We start from the raw sequence: 14,912 nt of genomic DNA on the forward strand, positions 1-14,912 counted from the left end.
TCAAAAAGCAAATTTTGCAATTAATTTGAATAACTATGAGTCTATTTTGTTCTGTAGTACATTTATTCCTACAACACAAAGTGTAGAAAATTGATATGTCATGGTGTATTTGGACACGGCTTAGCCAAAACTCTCTGCCATAAATATGATCTCCTGCTTCCTATGTGATAAATGCTCCTTGGTTTTGAAGAAAGTAATACTATTTCAAAAATGACCAGTAAAACTAAATATTGGAAGGGTTAATAGTATTTTCTCCTTATAATAAATTAAATTGAATGTTGCGAAAAGAACAAATTCAAACTGAAGCAAACCTAGGATGGTGTTAAATATTTTATTAGATGATAAAAGGCTAAATTTTTCATGGAAAATATGTCCCAAGTTACCACAAACGTACAAGTGTATTACCTACAGCTAACCTGAGAATCTGAGTCTCAAATTCTTTACTGTAATGTCAGCTTTTTGGTTTCTGTATGGTGATCGTCCAGAAATCTGTTTATATATACAGGGAATTCCTTCAGGGAATCTTTACTGAAAGGAAAGATTTTAACTGTTCACAAAAGTCTTCATTTGATCACTGTAAATTAATGGTAAGGTTTCCTGAACATTTGAACTGATAGTCTCAAATCTATACAAGTGTCAGGTGCATTCATAAACTGGATTGACAATTAACATAAATAATATGAAGATCACAAAAGTTTGCCTGTAAATATATTTTTCAATTTATCATGATCAAGTTACAACTGATCTTTTAAATAAATCCTCTTCTTAATATGTAAAATGTTCTAATATTTGTGTGACCCTAAATATAGTAAATTAGTAATTTCTATTTCCAGACTAATGATGGTGTAATTGTAGTTATATCATCTAACCTTTCATTTCTCTGCTCTAATTTGTTTTTAAATAACCATAAAGTATTGATTTATTTTAAATCAGACAATTTGAATGAGAATATTAACTACGGTTTTTTTTTTTACTTCCATCCTACCTCCACAACCCCAGTAGTTTTAAATTACTTTCTGAATTGTAATTAGAAAGGTTAACAAAAAGTAATAGAATGTTGTCAAGACTGGCAGGGTATGATTTGCATTCTGGATAGGCTCGATATTCTGCACTTTGACTTGGATAATGACATGTACATAATAATTTCACATATCTAGATATCTGTCTCTCACTCAATTGAGCTCAGATCAAAAGCAGAACCACCCAACTAACTTGCCTACTATATGAATGTAAGCATTTATGCTAAAACTGTAATAAACACTCAAGCTAAAATGTTTGTTAAAAATGCTTCACTTTCACAAACCATTTAATAAAATGTTATGTAAAATGTTTATCTCAACCACCCAGAATATAATTAAAATGCAGTGCATAGTGCAGGGAGTAGAGTGCATAAAATAAAATATTGATTCTAATTCGCAGCACCATTCAAGAGCGATGTAAATTTACAGGTTTAAACTGAGAGCACACCTCATTGTTGTGTGATACATTTTCAAAATGAGAAAAACGAGCTACCAGCAATCTTTGCAGCATCACTCTCCTACACAGGAAAACTGCCAATATTTCCACCAGATTGATTTACAAATTATCCTAAGCAGTCAGGCATGAATAATGACTTGCTCCGATGTTACTTGCAGATCTGAACATCCAGCATTCTCGACTTTGTCAATGCAGCTATACTGACCATAAAGACAATATATACTGGCTGATAAACAAAAAAAATAGTTTTAGAGCATGTACTGCAAGTAAAATCTATTACGTCACCCATCCTTTTGATTCATGCTTTTGCTTCATTATTTTGCAAATCTTATGCTATGAACAGTAAGTGTTCCACCATTAATTAAACTGAAAATGAATTTGATCCTTATATGTCCCAGGGAATTACAAGCTGGCCATCTTAGTGAACAACAAGGAATGAAGCTCTTCTGTGATATGACTGATTTTACCAAAAAATGGTGCTTCTCACATTTGGCAAACAAAGTACAGGAGAAGGTAGCAAAGAGCACCCCTTGGCATATGCCATTTTATTAAGCAGTCATCGCCCATTTAGAAAGCAAAGTAAAATTAGACTTTTTAAAAATTAATTTGCTTTGTTTGAAATACAGAGGGAAATTTATTTTATATCTGATATGGCATGGAGCACAGACATTTCACATACACGGCTTTATGATTTCCTTCACTTATCCTTTCCTGATTAGTTAATCTCCTCCCTAAATATTTCTGTCTTTCTTATTCTGTTTGCGGTTCCATAAAAACTATCCGTTTGACCAAGCTTTCTGTCCTGACATGGCTTAGTGCCAAACATTGTTTGATAACACTCCTATAAAAGACCTTGGGACATTTTGCAATGTTAATGGAATTACATTACAAATCGTTATTGTTAAAGGAAATAATAATTGATTCAGCTGTTCTCCTGCCACCCTTACTCCTCCACACCGAAAATCCCTTCCCAGCTTGACTCCAGCCATCTTTTACCAGTCATATCTGGTAGATATTATTTTTCCTTAGACAGATTACATCTTTGACAACCATCATAGGTATTTTACATGTATTTTGAAATCGCACAGCACTACTCATCAGCAAGCGGAGGTTGGGCGATCGTTTCGCCGAACACCTCCGCTCGGTCAGCAATAACCAAGCTGACCTCCCGGTGGCTCAGCACTTCAACTCCCCCTCCTACTCCGTCTCCGACCTCTCTGTCCTGGGTCTCCTCCATGGCCACAGCGAGCAGCACCAGAAATTGGAGGAACAGCACCTCATATTCCGTTTGGGGAGTCTGCACCCCGGGGGCATGAACATCGAATTCTCCCACTTGTGGTAGTGCTTGATGTCTCCTCCCCTTCCTCAGCCCCCCTGCTGTCTCCCCCCACCCCCCAGCCTTCGGGCTCCTCCTCCTTTTCCCTTTCTTGTCCCCACCCACCCCCGCCCCCGATCAGTCTGAAGAAGGGTTTCGGCCCGAAACGTTGCCTATTTCCTTCGCTCCATAGATGCTGCTGCACCTGCTGAGTTTCTCCAGCTTTTTTGTGTAACCTACTCATCAGTAAGCTTTTCTCTGACCTTCCAATCTTATCACCAAATGTAAAATATCCCATGTTCAGCAAATAATTATCATGGCTAAATGCACTATTAACAATGATCACAATACATGGTAACAACGTGACAACTTGGTTAACATGGAAAAGTTGGCTGAAACGTCTGTTTCCATGCTGTTTAGCTCTGACTGGCCTAATAATCAAAGTAACTGGCTTAATAATCAAACCCACCAGAACTGTTACAGAATTTTAACTTTTTTTTAACCAAGCAGGATTTTACTATCAGTTACCATGAAACGGCCGAATTAGGTCACTAAAACCCCTTGTGTCGGGAAACAGTTTTTATGCTACATACTCAACTTCCAGTCTCACCTCAGCAGGATTGAATTATAACTTCTCTCTGACCTAACAAAGAGGAAGGACAATTGGGGATGAGCTACACATGTTTACATTGTCAGCAATGGCTAGGTTCTTAGAATTAAAATACTACATCTAATTTTTAAATTTTCTTTTTTAGCATCAACAAAACAAATCTCAGTACTTAGTCTTGTTTCCACTCCTAATCTGCTGTAATTTTACTTCCTATTTGGGTTTCATTTAATATAAGGAAAAACCATGCATTACAAATCAGGTCTTAATTTAGCAGAGTATCGGCTCCTGGTAGTTTGCCACTTTAACCAGTTAACAGTGTCACCAGAACACCATTACAAATTTGTATTGCCAATACAATTTGCCATTCTACAACAGGGCTTTGCTATTTCGAATTTAAATTATTTACTGGTACATGCATATGTCATTCAGAATCAACTGGTCATACAAGTATTCTTTGCAGAAATGATTCCTTAATTTCAACAAAACAATTGTATTTTCCACAATTCAAATTCCTGATGATAAAATTGCTTAAAAATCCTAAAGCAAACATAAATCAAAATCCTGTCTAGCGTATACACTGGTATACTCTAGATAGGATATTAGTGATTCAGCAATTTTAGGACAAAAGTGCTGGAGACACTCAGTGGGTGCGGCAGCATTTATGGAGCGAAGGAAATAGGCAACGTTTCAGGCCGAAACCCTGTTTACACCGAGTATACACTGTTGGATGATCAGCCATGATCATATTGAATGGCAGTGCAGGCTCGAAGGGCCGAATGGCCTACTCCTGCACCTATTTTCTATGTTTCTATGTTCTGTGAAAAAGTAGGTGTCATCCTTCTTATAAAGTATTCTTTTCATTATCGTCCCAAAATTGATATGAATCAAATGCTAGTAGTAGAGGAGTCCAGTTAGAATATGAAGTAGTGGTCAATGTAGGAAGATGCAGCTGACTGCAGAAACAAAGTGGTCTGTGCCTACTCACCTCTCTCACGCTATACTGGATTACTGCATACATTGGCAAAGTACAGCTCCAGAATTATTGCTTTAAAATGCGTTAAAAAGGGGATATGAACAAAATATAACAAATTATTAAGAAGCCAAGGTGAATTATTGCCCGCATCCAATACGCTGGTTAAAGCTGAGTGCACAACTTAAAGAACAAAGAATGAACATGTGAAAATGCAGTTCAAAGGACATGGAGGCAAATACTGGAATTGCGGAAATATTACCTTTCTGCAAGGAGTTAACTATCAAAAGATGAATTAATATTATTAGCTCTGGCATCTACTGTCTTGTGTGAATAATTATGTTCCACGTGAGACAATAAATCATAAGGAGCAGGTTAATTAGTTAAGCTCCATCGTCATTATATATTTTTAAATGGTCACTTCTTTTTCATTCTCTAAATGTTGTATTGTTTAAGGTTGGCTTGCTGTGTTTTGACAAGAATTGCTACATGGAAAAAAGGATTTTCAGAAGACAAAACCAAAGTGCATTGTGAAGCCCTTTGGCCTCTTTTTGTAGGTGCCTTGAAATTTCAATGTTAAATGTGTGTTCAAGCTGAAACATGCTGACCCTTTCCTTGTACATACAAATGTGAACATTTCCTTGTTCTCTTCAAAATAAACTTTTTTTTAAATACAGCCGGAGTTTACTGTTATCACTGCTAACAGCTTTGTCAATTATATATTTCTTTAAAGTCTCTCCATATTGCATAAATGAAATATTTGTGCACTGGTGCCAAATTCTATTGTTTATGATAGTAAATTAGGTCATTTCCACTTACATTAGCAGTTGTTAAATCAGTGCACGTTGTGAATGCATTTTCTCCTGTGTCTGTAAGAAATTCATGCCCATTATCACACAGCTCCTTAACAAAATCATTCAACCCACTGACTCATTCCAAACTTATTCTCCTTTCCAATATTTTTTAATGTTGTTAGGTTCCAAATCGTACCCCATCTACTCTGTGTTTAAATCTTCCCAAGTTTCTACCCATATTTAGAATGAATGGCATTCTCTGTGAAAATGGCGCACAATGTAACCTAACATCTTCTCATGACATTGAGTCAAATTTTATCTCATAAAAGCTCCTATAGATTTCTTTGTTATGTTTTGCCACGTTAAAGATGGTATGTAAATACAAATTATAGTTTAGATTAGTTTAGTTATAATTACATTTAGTTCAGTTTAGTGATACAGCATGGAAACAGGCCCTTCGGCACACCAAGTCCGCAGCGATCCCCGCACACTAACGCTATCCTACACGCACTAGGGCCAATTAACAATTATACCAAGCCAATTAACCTACGAACCTGTACGTCTTTGGAGTGTGCGAGGAAACCGAAGATCTCAGAGAAAACCCACGCAGGTCAAGGGGAGAATGTACAAACTACGTACAGACAACACCCGTAGTCAGGATCGAACCCGGGTCTCTGGCGCCGTAAGGCCATAATTCTACCTCTACGCCACCGTGCCCAAGTCCCATACTTGGGTAAAATATGCTCACACGCAGTCTTCTGCAAAAGTCACTAGATACTAATTAGGAGCCAGAGCCTAACTTACTCTGTACAACAAAGACATGGAGACCAATTTCACTGCTACATTTATGGGTCAAGTGATAATCAGCTAATGCAGAGCAGACTAAGATTTAAAATTGGGATCCTATTGATCCTCTTACTAGGTTGTGCCTTTATTTGTGAAGTCTTGAAAATGTAGTTTCCCAGGGAAGCTCCCCAATCATTGTCTAGACTCAGATTAAAATCAAAGAAATAGATAGCCATTTGAAAGATTTGCGAAAGAAGCAGTGCTCTGCTGCTGCTCAAACAAACTAAGTCAATGTGTACTGCATTTCTAAATGCAGTTGATAGCAAAAAAACCATGAAATGGTTTTGGCTTTGAATGTGAAAGTGTCTTTGGATGGTTTGGCAATATTTCAGAAGTGAACAAATCAGTAAGTCAAATCCCACAACTCCAATGTAATATAGTAATATAACATAACCTTCAACTAAATTGCATTAAATTTCTTCATAAATCTAAAATAATTATGACACAGACAACTTTAAAAGACCATTTACAACTATACAGTCTTGGCCCAGCCATTTAGCATAAAAATCATTAAGATCACAGAATAATGAAAACTACAGCAGCTAAAGAGGAATATTATCATTATGATATAATTATTTATGCCCAATGACAGTACTGGAGAAAGATTTGAGGGTGAGATGGCATGGTGTGGAAACCATAAATCATGGAAAAAGACGTTACATTGGTCAACAATTTTCTGTTGACATAGAAGGTCATTTGGTTCAAGTTATTTATCTTTGATCATATATCTGTAAAAATACTTGGATAGCATTTGATTAGATAATGGGGTTTTATCCCCATAACAGAGAAGTCTAAAAGTAAGATTTAAAGTAAGGATTAAGAGGGTTAGAAGGTATCTGAGGAAATATTTAAATTCAGATGGGATGCACTGCCTGACAAGATGCTAGAGACAGGTACTCTCACAACGTTGAAGTATCTGGACACCCACTTGAATTTTTAAGCCATAGGAGTCTATGGACCAAGTGGTGGAACGTGGGAATGGATACGGTGATTCAAAGAGCCTGTTTAAGCAGGAGTAACTTAATGTTTTTTTCTCTCTACATTGGCACAAGAAAAGGCATTATGTTAATCATGAGCTATTTGACTTAACAAGAATCACTAACATCTTTTCAAATCTTTTTCCATCTTTTCCTGTGGGGAAAATACCTAAACTCGAATCTGTGAGCATCTTACATCTTCAACTATAGTAACATCAGAGGTTCACCAATGGAGTACCACAAGCATGAACCTAGTATTCTTTGGCACCAACTGCCAATCTGAACCTAGTGCAAATTATTGCAACCTATTCATCTTTTTAGACTCATATAGCATGAAAAAATGTTCTTCAGTCCACCAAGTCAATGTTAACCATCAAGCACCCATTTACATTAATCCTACATTAATCCAATTTTCATCTCCTCACCATGATTCTATCATTCACCTACACAAAGTGACAATTTAACCTATAAACCCACATTTGGTTAACAGGAGGAAACCAGAGCACCCGAGGAAAGGGTCACAGGGAGAACATGCAAATTCCACACAGACAGCACTGGGGATCAAACCCAGGTTGCTGAAGTTTCAAGGCAGTCTTTTTGCTTCTATCCTTTATCATTTTTCAGCCCTTCAAATGATGGATGAAGGCTTGCTAATGCACAACATTATAAGCCTTCATCCAATAGTTGAGTTATTCTAATAGAACATCATTTATGGTACAGCTAATTAGCAAAATATAAAGCAGAAAAACAAAGTTTGGTTGCCAGTGTTTCATTAATTTCTATTTAAATTAGGCCTAAAATATTTTCAGCACAATTCTGTAGCTAATTTTTTAGACACTGTACCAGTAGTAAAATGTATAATTTCTGTACCAAAATGTACGTCAAAGAAAAGTAACGCACTATTTGTTAAATTGAACTAATGCTCATTGCTACACTCTCAACCTCAACCCCTCATAACCTTCATCTTGTGTTTCCATTTCAACAGTGGCATTCCTGAGATCCAAGCACCATAGAAAAAAAGGCAAAGGCTGCGAAAGGAAGTGAAAATCTGATCCAGTTGATCCTGGAATTTATTCAAAATTCAAAAACCTATGAGATCAGTGAGCACAGTTCTCACTTCAAAGGAATGCTTAGATAAATGGAACACTTAAATAGGTTTATTGCTGAAGTTCCCAACCTCTAACGGATTAGTTGTGGAAAGCTAAATTAAACCTCTTATTTCATCTCAATATTACCGAAAAATTAGTGCTTAAAGAATCAGCTGGCTCTAAGCACCTAGAGCAAAGCTCCACAAATAATTTGAGCAGGAAATAGGGATATGCATCTTATTCACATACAACAGAACTTCTGAAGAAGAACTACATTTAAAGAAGTCTGCAAAGCTTCTCAACCATGGGATACTATCTTAGCTGTGCAAGTTTTAAATTAAAAACAAGATAATACATAAATATAATTTCCTTCTACCATTATGCTCTGGAATTCATTCTACCTTGAATGCTTAAATGAAAACACAAAATCTCTCAATAAACATTCCACAGAGCCTGAAGCAATCTATCCCTGGTCAATTAGAGAGACAAGAGATATTGGTGGGGTTTAACAGAGATCTCTGTATCCCCTTTAGCCACAAGCAAGGTTCCAGGGAACTGCAGAATAGCCAATGTTTTCCTTTACTCAAGAAGGGCAAATATGAACAAACCAGAATTATAGGTCAGTGAGACTGCCAGTGAGAACATTCTTATGAACATGTGATAGAATCTACTCACATCTGGAAAAGCATTGACTTATGAGGGATAGTCAGCCTGGCTTTGTGTGGGGAAGGTCATGTCTTACAAACTTGATTGAGTTTGTCGAGCAGCTGATGGACACGATTGATGAGGAAATCGTTGTATATGTATTCAAGAGAGAGTTCGGTATAGCTCTTAGGGCTAACGGAATCAAGGGATATGGGGAAAAAACAGGAACAGGGTACTGATTCTGGATGATCAGCCATGATCATAGTGAATGGCGGTGCTGGCTCGAAGGTCTGAATGGTCTATTGCTATGTTTATAGTTATATGGTAAAGCATTGGACAAGGGCCCTCTGAGTCATATGGTCATAAGGACTAGGAGTAGAATTAGGCCATTCGGCCCATCAAGTCTACTCGCCCATTCAATCATGGCTGATCTATCTCTCCATCCTAACCACATTTTCCTGACTTCCCCCCATAACCTCTAACACCTGTACTAATCACGAATCTATCTATCGCTGCCTTAAAAATATCTACTGACTTGGCCTCCACAGCCTTCTGTGGCAAATAATTCCACGGATTTACCACCCTCTGATTTACCATCCTCATCTCCTTCCTAAAAGAATGTCCTTTAATTCTAAGGTTATGTCCTCTAGTCCTAGACTCTCCCACTAGTGGAAACATCTCCACATCCACTCCATCCAAGTCTTTCACTATTCTGCATGTTTCAATGAGGTTCCCCCTCAATATTCTAAACTCCAGCGAGTACAGGCCCATCATAATTTAAGCTAATCATTCCGGAGTTAATTCTTGTAAACCTCATCTGGACCCTCTGCAGTGCCAGCACATCCTTCCTCAGATATGGTGCCCAAAATTGCTCACAATTTACCAAATGAGGCCTTACCAGAGCTTTATAGAGCCTCAGCATTACATCCTTGTTTTTGTATACAGGCCTTCTTGAAATAAATGTTAGCAATGAGTTTGCTTTCTAGTAAGTTGATCCAAAATATTAAGGCACCTGGGATCCATGGCGACTTGATAAAGTGGATTCAAAATTGCCTTGGCCATAGAAGAAGTTGAATGGTGTTATTCTGACTATTCACCTTTATAACTTAAAGTTCAAGAAATTCCCAGGAATAAAATGTTAAAGAGGCACTCTCTAAATAGATTGTAATTGTCAGAATAGTTTACCAATGCCTTTTAAAATACCTGCAGATATGGACCTGTTAAAGTCCACTGCACACATTGTGAAAGAGTGGTGGGGATCCAATAAACCCTGAATAACACCGGAAGAGAGAACTTTGTTGTGATGTGCTGAAGCTGAACACACTCTCGCTTCATTGTGTAAAACTCACTGCATCACTTTTTTTTAATTAAAAGAGCTTTAAATTCAATGACATCTGTACTTTGTCTTTCAGTCCCTTCAACAGCCATCACATCGCTAACCAGCTGTATAGTATTAGCCCTGTCATGCCAATTGTTTTGCTACAAGCTTTTCCTCGAATTCAACTGTTTGAAGCCAGCTCATAGAACTTTAGGTCCAAGGTCTCCTGAACTTTTAATCCTTCACAGTTGTCTATCAGCACACTTTTTTGACCAGCTCATCTCAGCAACTAATAGAGGTTTATTTGAAATGAATCTTGTTACTTATGACTTTGAAGAAGAGATTGCTTTTTCATAGATGTCAGCGATAAAGGTAGTTACTAAAATACCACCAGAATAAACTGTCCCTTTAATCTGAAGTTTCCTTTTCTTTCTTTCTTCAATAGTTTTACCAATTCCCAATTTAGTTCTCAGAGTACCAAGAACCAAAGCCACAAAAGCTCAATTACTTTCCTTAAAGGCACAATAACTTTCAGTTATCTGAAGCAAACACTCACTTAACTTTCCCTTTTGTGTTAATCAATTGGAAACTCTTGTGTCTATTTAAATAAATCAGAAATCAAAATCTTTCAAACTAGTACTTTCTTTACAATTAGATCAAGGGTTAAACTCTCTTGGAATCAGAGACAGGAATGCTGGGTTAAGGAACCGATGAAGCAAATCAAATCAGACATTAAATTTCAAGTTACAATGTGAACTAAGAACATTCAATGCATCATCAGCATAACATGCTTTGTGATCTTAGAAGTACCATGATGATTCATTCAGATAAGTGAACTTTGAAGCTGATGATCAAACAAATATATTAAAAGATAAATCATAGATTTGGAAAATCTGTGTTCTCCATGACTGAATGTAATTCTTTGTGTGAAATAAATATAAAATGTATGCATTGATGTTGGCTAACTGGTAGTTACGGTCCCTAATGGACCAATTCTCAATTTCAATTATACCATTCGAAAAATCAGATACTTTCTCTTAGATTGTGAAAAATATAAGGATGCTAAGAGTGACTTTCATCCATTAATCCACATTCATTTTTTTTGCACTTTCCATCTAAGCAGAAACATTTCCTCAGAAACATTTTGAATAGCAAATAGTTCTAATTCTGTATCATTTTCTGTACCTCCCATTGCATTTGTTGAAAGGTCATGGTTGGTTGCCAAGATAACTACACTTGAAAATTATTCTTTGGATCAGTGCAATTTATTCAATTAGGAAGATCTTAAGGTACCGAAATTGTTTAAGAAACAATTCAATGTTTTCACCTTGGGGCGTGGGCATTAATGATAAGGTTATAATTTATTGGCCAACTCTACATTACCTTTGCAAGATAAAGGCACGGAATCATAGACAAGAAAAGCCAGAAACAGGCCTGGCAAGTTGCCTAACTGAGCTTGCCTGCGCCCAGCCTGCATCCATCCAAATCTTTCCTATCCAGGTATATCCAAGTATATATTAAATGTCTTAATTGTACCCATCCCTGGCAGTTAATTCCATATATGCACCATCCTCTGTGAGGAAAGGCTGCCCCTCGGATCCCTGGCAAGGTTGTGGCAAGATGTCTTCTTGAATCTGGCAAATAGTCCCGCTTAGTGCCATTGAGCACAGCATCTAGACCCAACACTGATGAAGGAATGACGACTCACTTCTAAGTTAAGATGGGCATGTAGTCATACACGTCCAGAAACAGACCTTTTGGCCCTCAATGTTCATGCCATCCATCATACTATTTGGCCACATTAGGCTTGCAGCCTTACATGTCTTGGCAATACAAGTACTTGTCTAGATGCTTTTAAATGTTGAGAGAATATTAGCTTCCACCACCTTTTCAGGCAGTGTGCTCTAGATCCCAACCACCTTCTATGCAAAAAATATTCCCCCTCATGTTACATCTAAACTTCCTATCTTTCACCTTAAATGTATTCCCTCTTGCCTTAGACCCCTCACAATAGGAAAGGGGTATTTATTATCTACCTTATCTACTTGTATAATTTTATGTACTTTCATCAGCTCACCACTTAGCCTTCTTCTCTCCAAGTTCACAAGTTATAGGAAAGAATTAGGCCATTCGGCCCATCAAGTCTACTCTGCCATTCAATCCTGGCTGATCTCTGCCTCCTAATCCCATTTTCTGCCTTCTCCCCATAACCCTTGACACCCGTTCTAATCAAAAATGTGTTTATCTCTACCTTAAGAATATCCTCTGACTTGGCCTCCACAGCCCTCTGTGGCAATGAATTCCACAGATTAACTATCCTCTGACTAAAGGTAAGGGATAATGAATTCAGCCTATCCAGTCTCTCCATATAAATGAAATGCTCCAATCCTGACAACATCCTGGTTCATCGTCTCTGTACTCTCCCCAATGCAATCCCACACTTCGTATAGTGTGGCAACCAGACCCACACTTCGCCAACCTAAAACCAGCTGTGTAACTTGCTGCAGAATTTAGTAGTTGGGATGTCCCCATTCTCTCTTCCCCCTTCCCCCAATAATTTGTACTGATCTTTTCACTCAGTCTCAGAAAGTTCATTCAAATGAATGGGGTGGTGCTTTATACCTTTCACCATGCAGGCTTCGGAAATAAGTCAAAATATTAGTTCCCTATACAACTGTTGACTAAAGCACAACACAGCTCAATACACCAGAAATAAGGAGGTTGCAATGCTTCCTTATACTGAAATAGTAATGAGAAGCCAATTGTAATGCCATTGCTGCCAATGAACTTGAGATCAGTCAAGAACATTGTGTATTGTGCCAATCATTCCTTTTCTGAATAGAACAACTACTCATTACCTTAATCATTCAGGGATGCTTGACAAATGCATCCTGGACACTGTAAGCTTAATATTAATTCCAATCCATTTTTGCAGACAAATTGCAGAAAGGAAAATTGACTAATAGTCTCAGTGGTTGAGCAAAAACACTTAAATCAAATGGAAAAATATATAACAAAAGGTATTTGAATATAGTCCCAGAGCTATGAGCAGATTTTTAAATATTAATCAGTGTGGTGGGAAAAGGGAATTTACAGCAGTTGAGGGATAATGAGTGAGAATCTAGATTAAAATAATCACTTTTAAATTGTTATTTTCAATTACATACATTTGTGTTCAAATAAACAAAATCTGTAAATTGTGGATGGAGATCAGAGGTTCTCAGACATCGACTTATCTTTCAAAATTTGATTACAGAAGACATGTGGATTTTTACCTGATTTGTTCTGATCTGCAATGCAATGAAATGATGGTGGAAACTCAAACCAAGTACAAATCCTGTCATGAAAAAATCTGCAGGCCCATGGGGTAAGATTGTGGGACTGTTTGTTGAGCTCAATCAAAGAGCTGTCATATGTACTACAAACCTTGTTGTGTGCAGCAAGATATAATGATTCTAACCCTTCAAGTTTAGATTTTAACAGTGTCTTCATATTTTAACATTTGCACCCACTGCTTGATGTTTAACTAAAAGTTAGGAATGTTGTGATGTATAAAAACCAACAATCATTGAATTATCAGTTACCAACTATCAGTTCGACCATTTGTTTCCATAAATGTAATGCTGTAAAGGCTATGCAATCATACATTTTGATAATTTTACATTTGTTTGAATCTGTAGAGAGCATATTTTTCAGATCAACAGTGCCAGCTGCTGGAATTTAGCAGTATTGCCATGATTTCTGGAATGAATAGGTACAATAAAATAATTATATTCCAACAGAATCAAGGCAATGAGCCTAATAACAACTGAAAGCAATAAAAGAGAAAGGAGGAGTGAAAATAATAATAGATTTTTAGTGAAAGATGTTTTTTAAACTACTCATGCAGGAAACCTAAATTGAAAACTGAATAAGCTAGAAAACACAAGCAGCATCTGTGGAAAGAGAAACAAGGTTATTGTTTTCGGTTGAAGACCCTTTGTCAGAAAGAGTGAAAATAAGTTAAAGAGGGTTTGTTGCAATAAAAATCCTCAATCCTTTTGTCTTATACCTTCTATGTTTTCATCTCTAGCCCTTGTCCAATCATCTGCCTATCACCTGTGTCAGCCTATCCCTGCCCCTCCTCTCTTCCTGCTTTCTGTCCCCTCCCGGTACAATCAATCTGAAGAAGAGTCCCGACCTGAAATGTCACCTACCCATTTTCTCATGAGTTGATACCTGACATGCTGAGCTACTCCAGCACTCTATCTTCTTTTGTAAACCAGCATCTGCAGTTCCTTGTTTCGAATATAACAAAAGATTTAGCAAAGGATTTGCGTTGTGTGTTGAATGTTACAAATGACTGCAAGGTTCATCCATAAATCATCACTGTTCATAATTTCCCATTTATGTATGAGTACCAATCATATTTAATGTATTATTTTTGTTCAAGGTGGCGAGTCTCACAGAAATACTTTAATACTATTTATCAGTTTTAATCTACCCAAGTGAAAATATTGAAAAGATTGATTCCACATCTAAAATACAGAGAAGTAATTGTTTCATGTGGAACCAGTTTTAGATAGATTGCAATGTTTTCCATTTATGCAGTTATGCAGCATTTGCAGTTTTGGTGTCCTATCCAAATTTATACAAACCTGCCCACGGTCTTTCATCAATTTCCCTTTACTCTTGTGCCCTTTCTCATTAATCAGATTTCACTCTGCTATCTGAGAGGAGGAAAATTATATACCAATAAGCAAATACCCATTGTAGAAATATATGATTAGTGTCTATAATTATGCAGACAATATCTGAACACCTGGAAAGTTTTCAGCTGATCATGGCAGCTAACATGGCTTGCAAAGGGGAGTTCATGTTCTACAAATCTGAT

General features: G+C 37.1%; 1 protein-coding gene across 2 annotated transcripts in view; it reads right to left on the reverse strand.

Annotated features, from left to right (window-relative positions):
* The window catches only part of LOC129714967 (ADP-ribose glycohydrolase MACROD1-like), a 614,100-nt gene that overhangs the window by 579,092 nt on the left and 20,096 nt on the right, over positions 1-14,912 (reverse strand). The gene's annotated exons all lie outside the window — the stretch shown is intronic.

The sequence above is a fragment of the Leucoraja erinacea genome, chromosome 44 (genome assembly GCF_028641065.1).
Source record: "Leucoraja erinacea ecotype New England chromosome 44, Leri_hhj_1, whole genome shotgun sequence".
NCBI lineage: Eukaryota > Metazoa > Chordata > Chondrichthyes > Rajiformes > Rajidae > Leucoraja > Leucoraja erinaceus.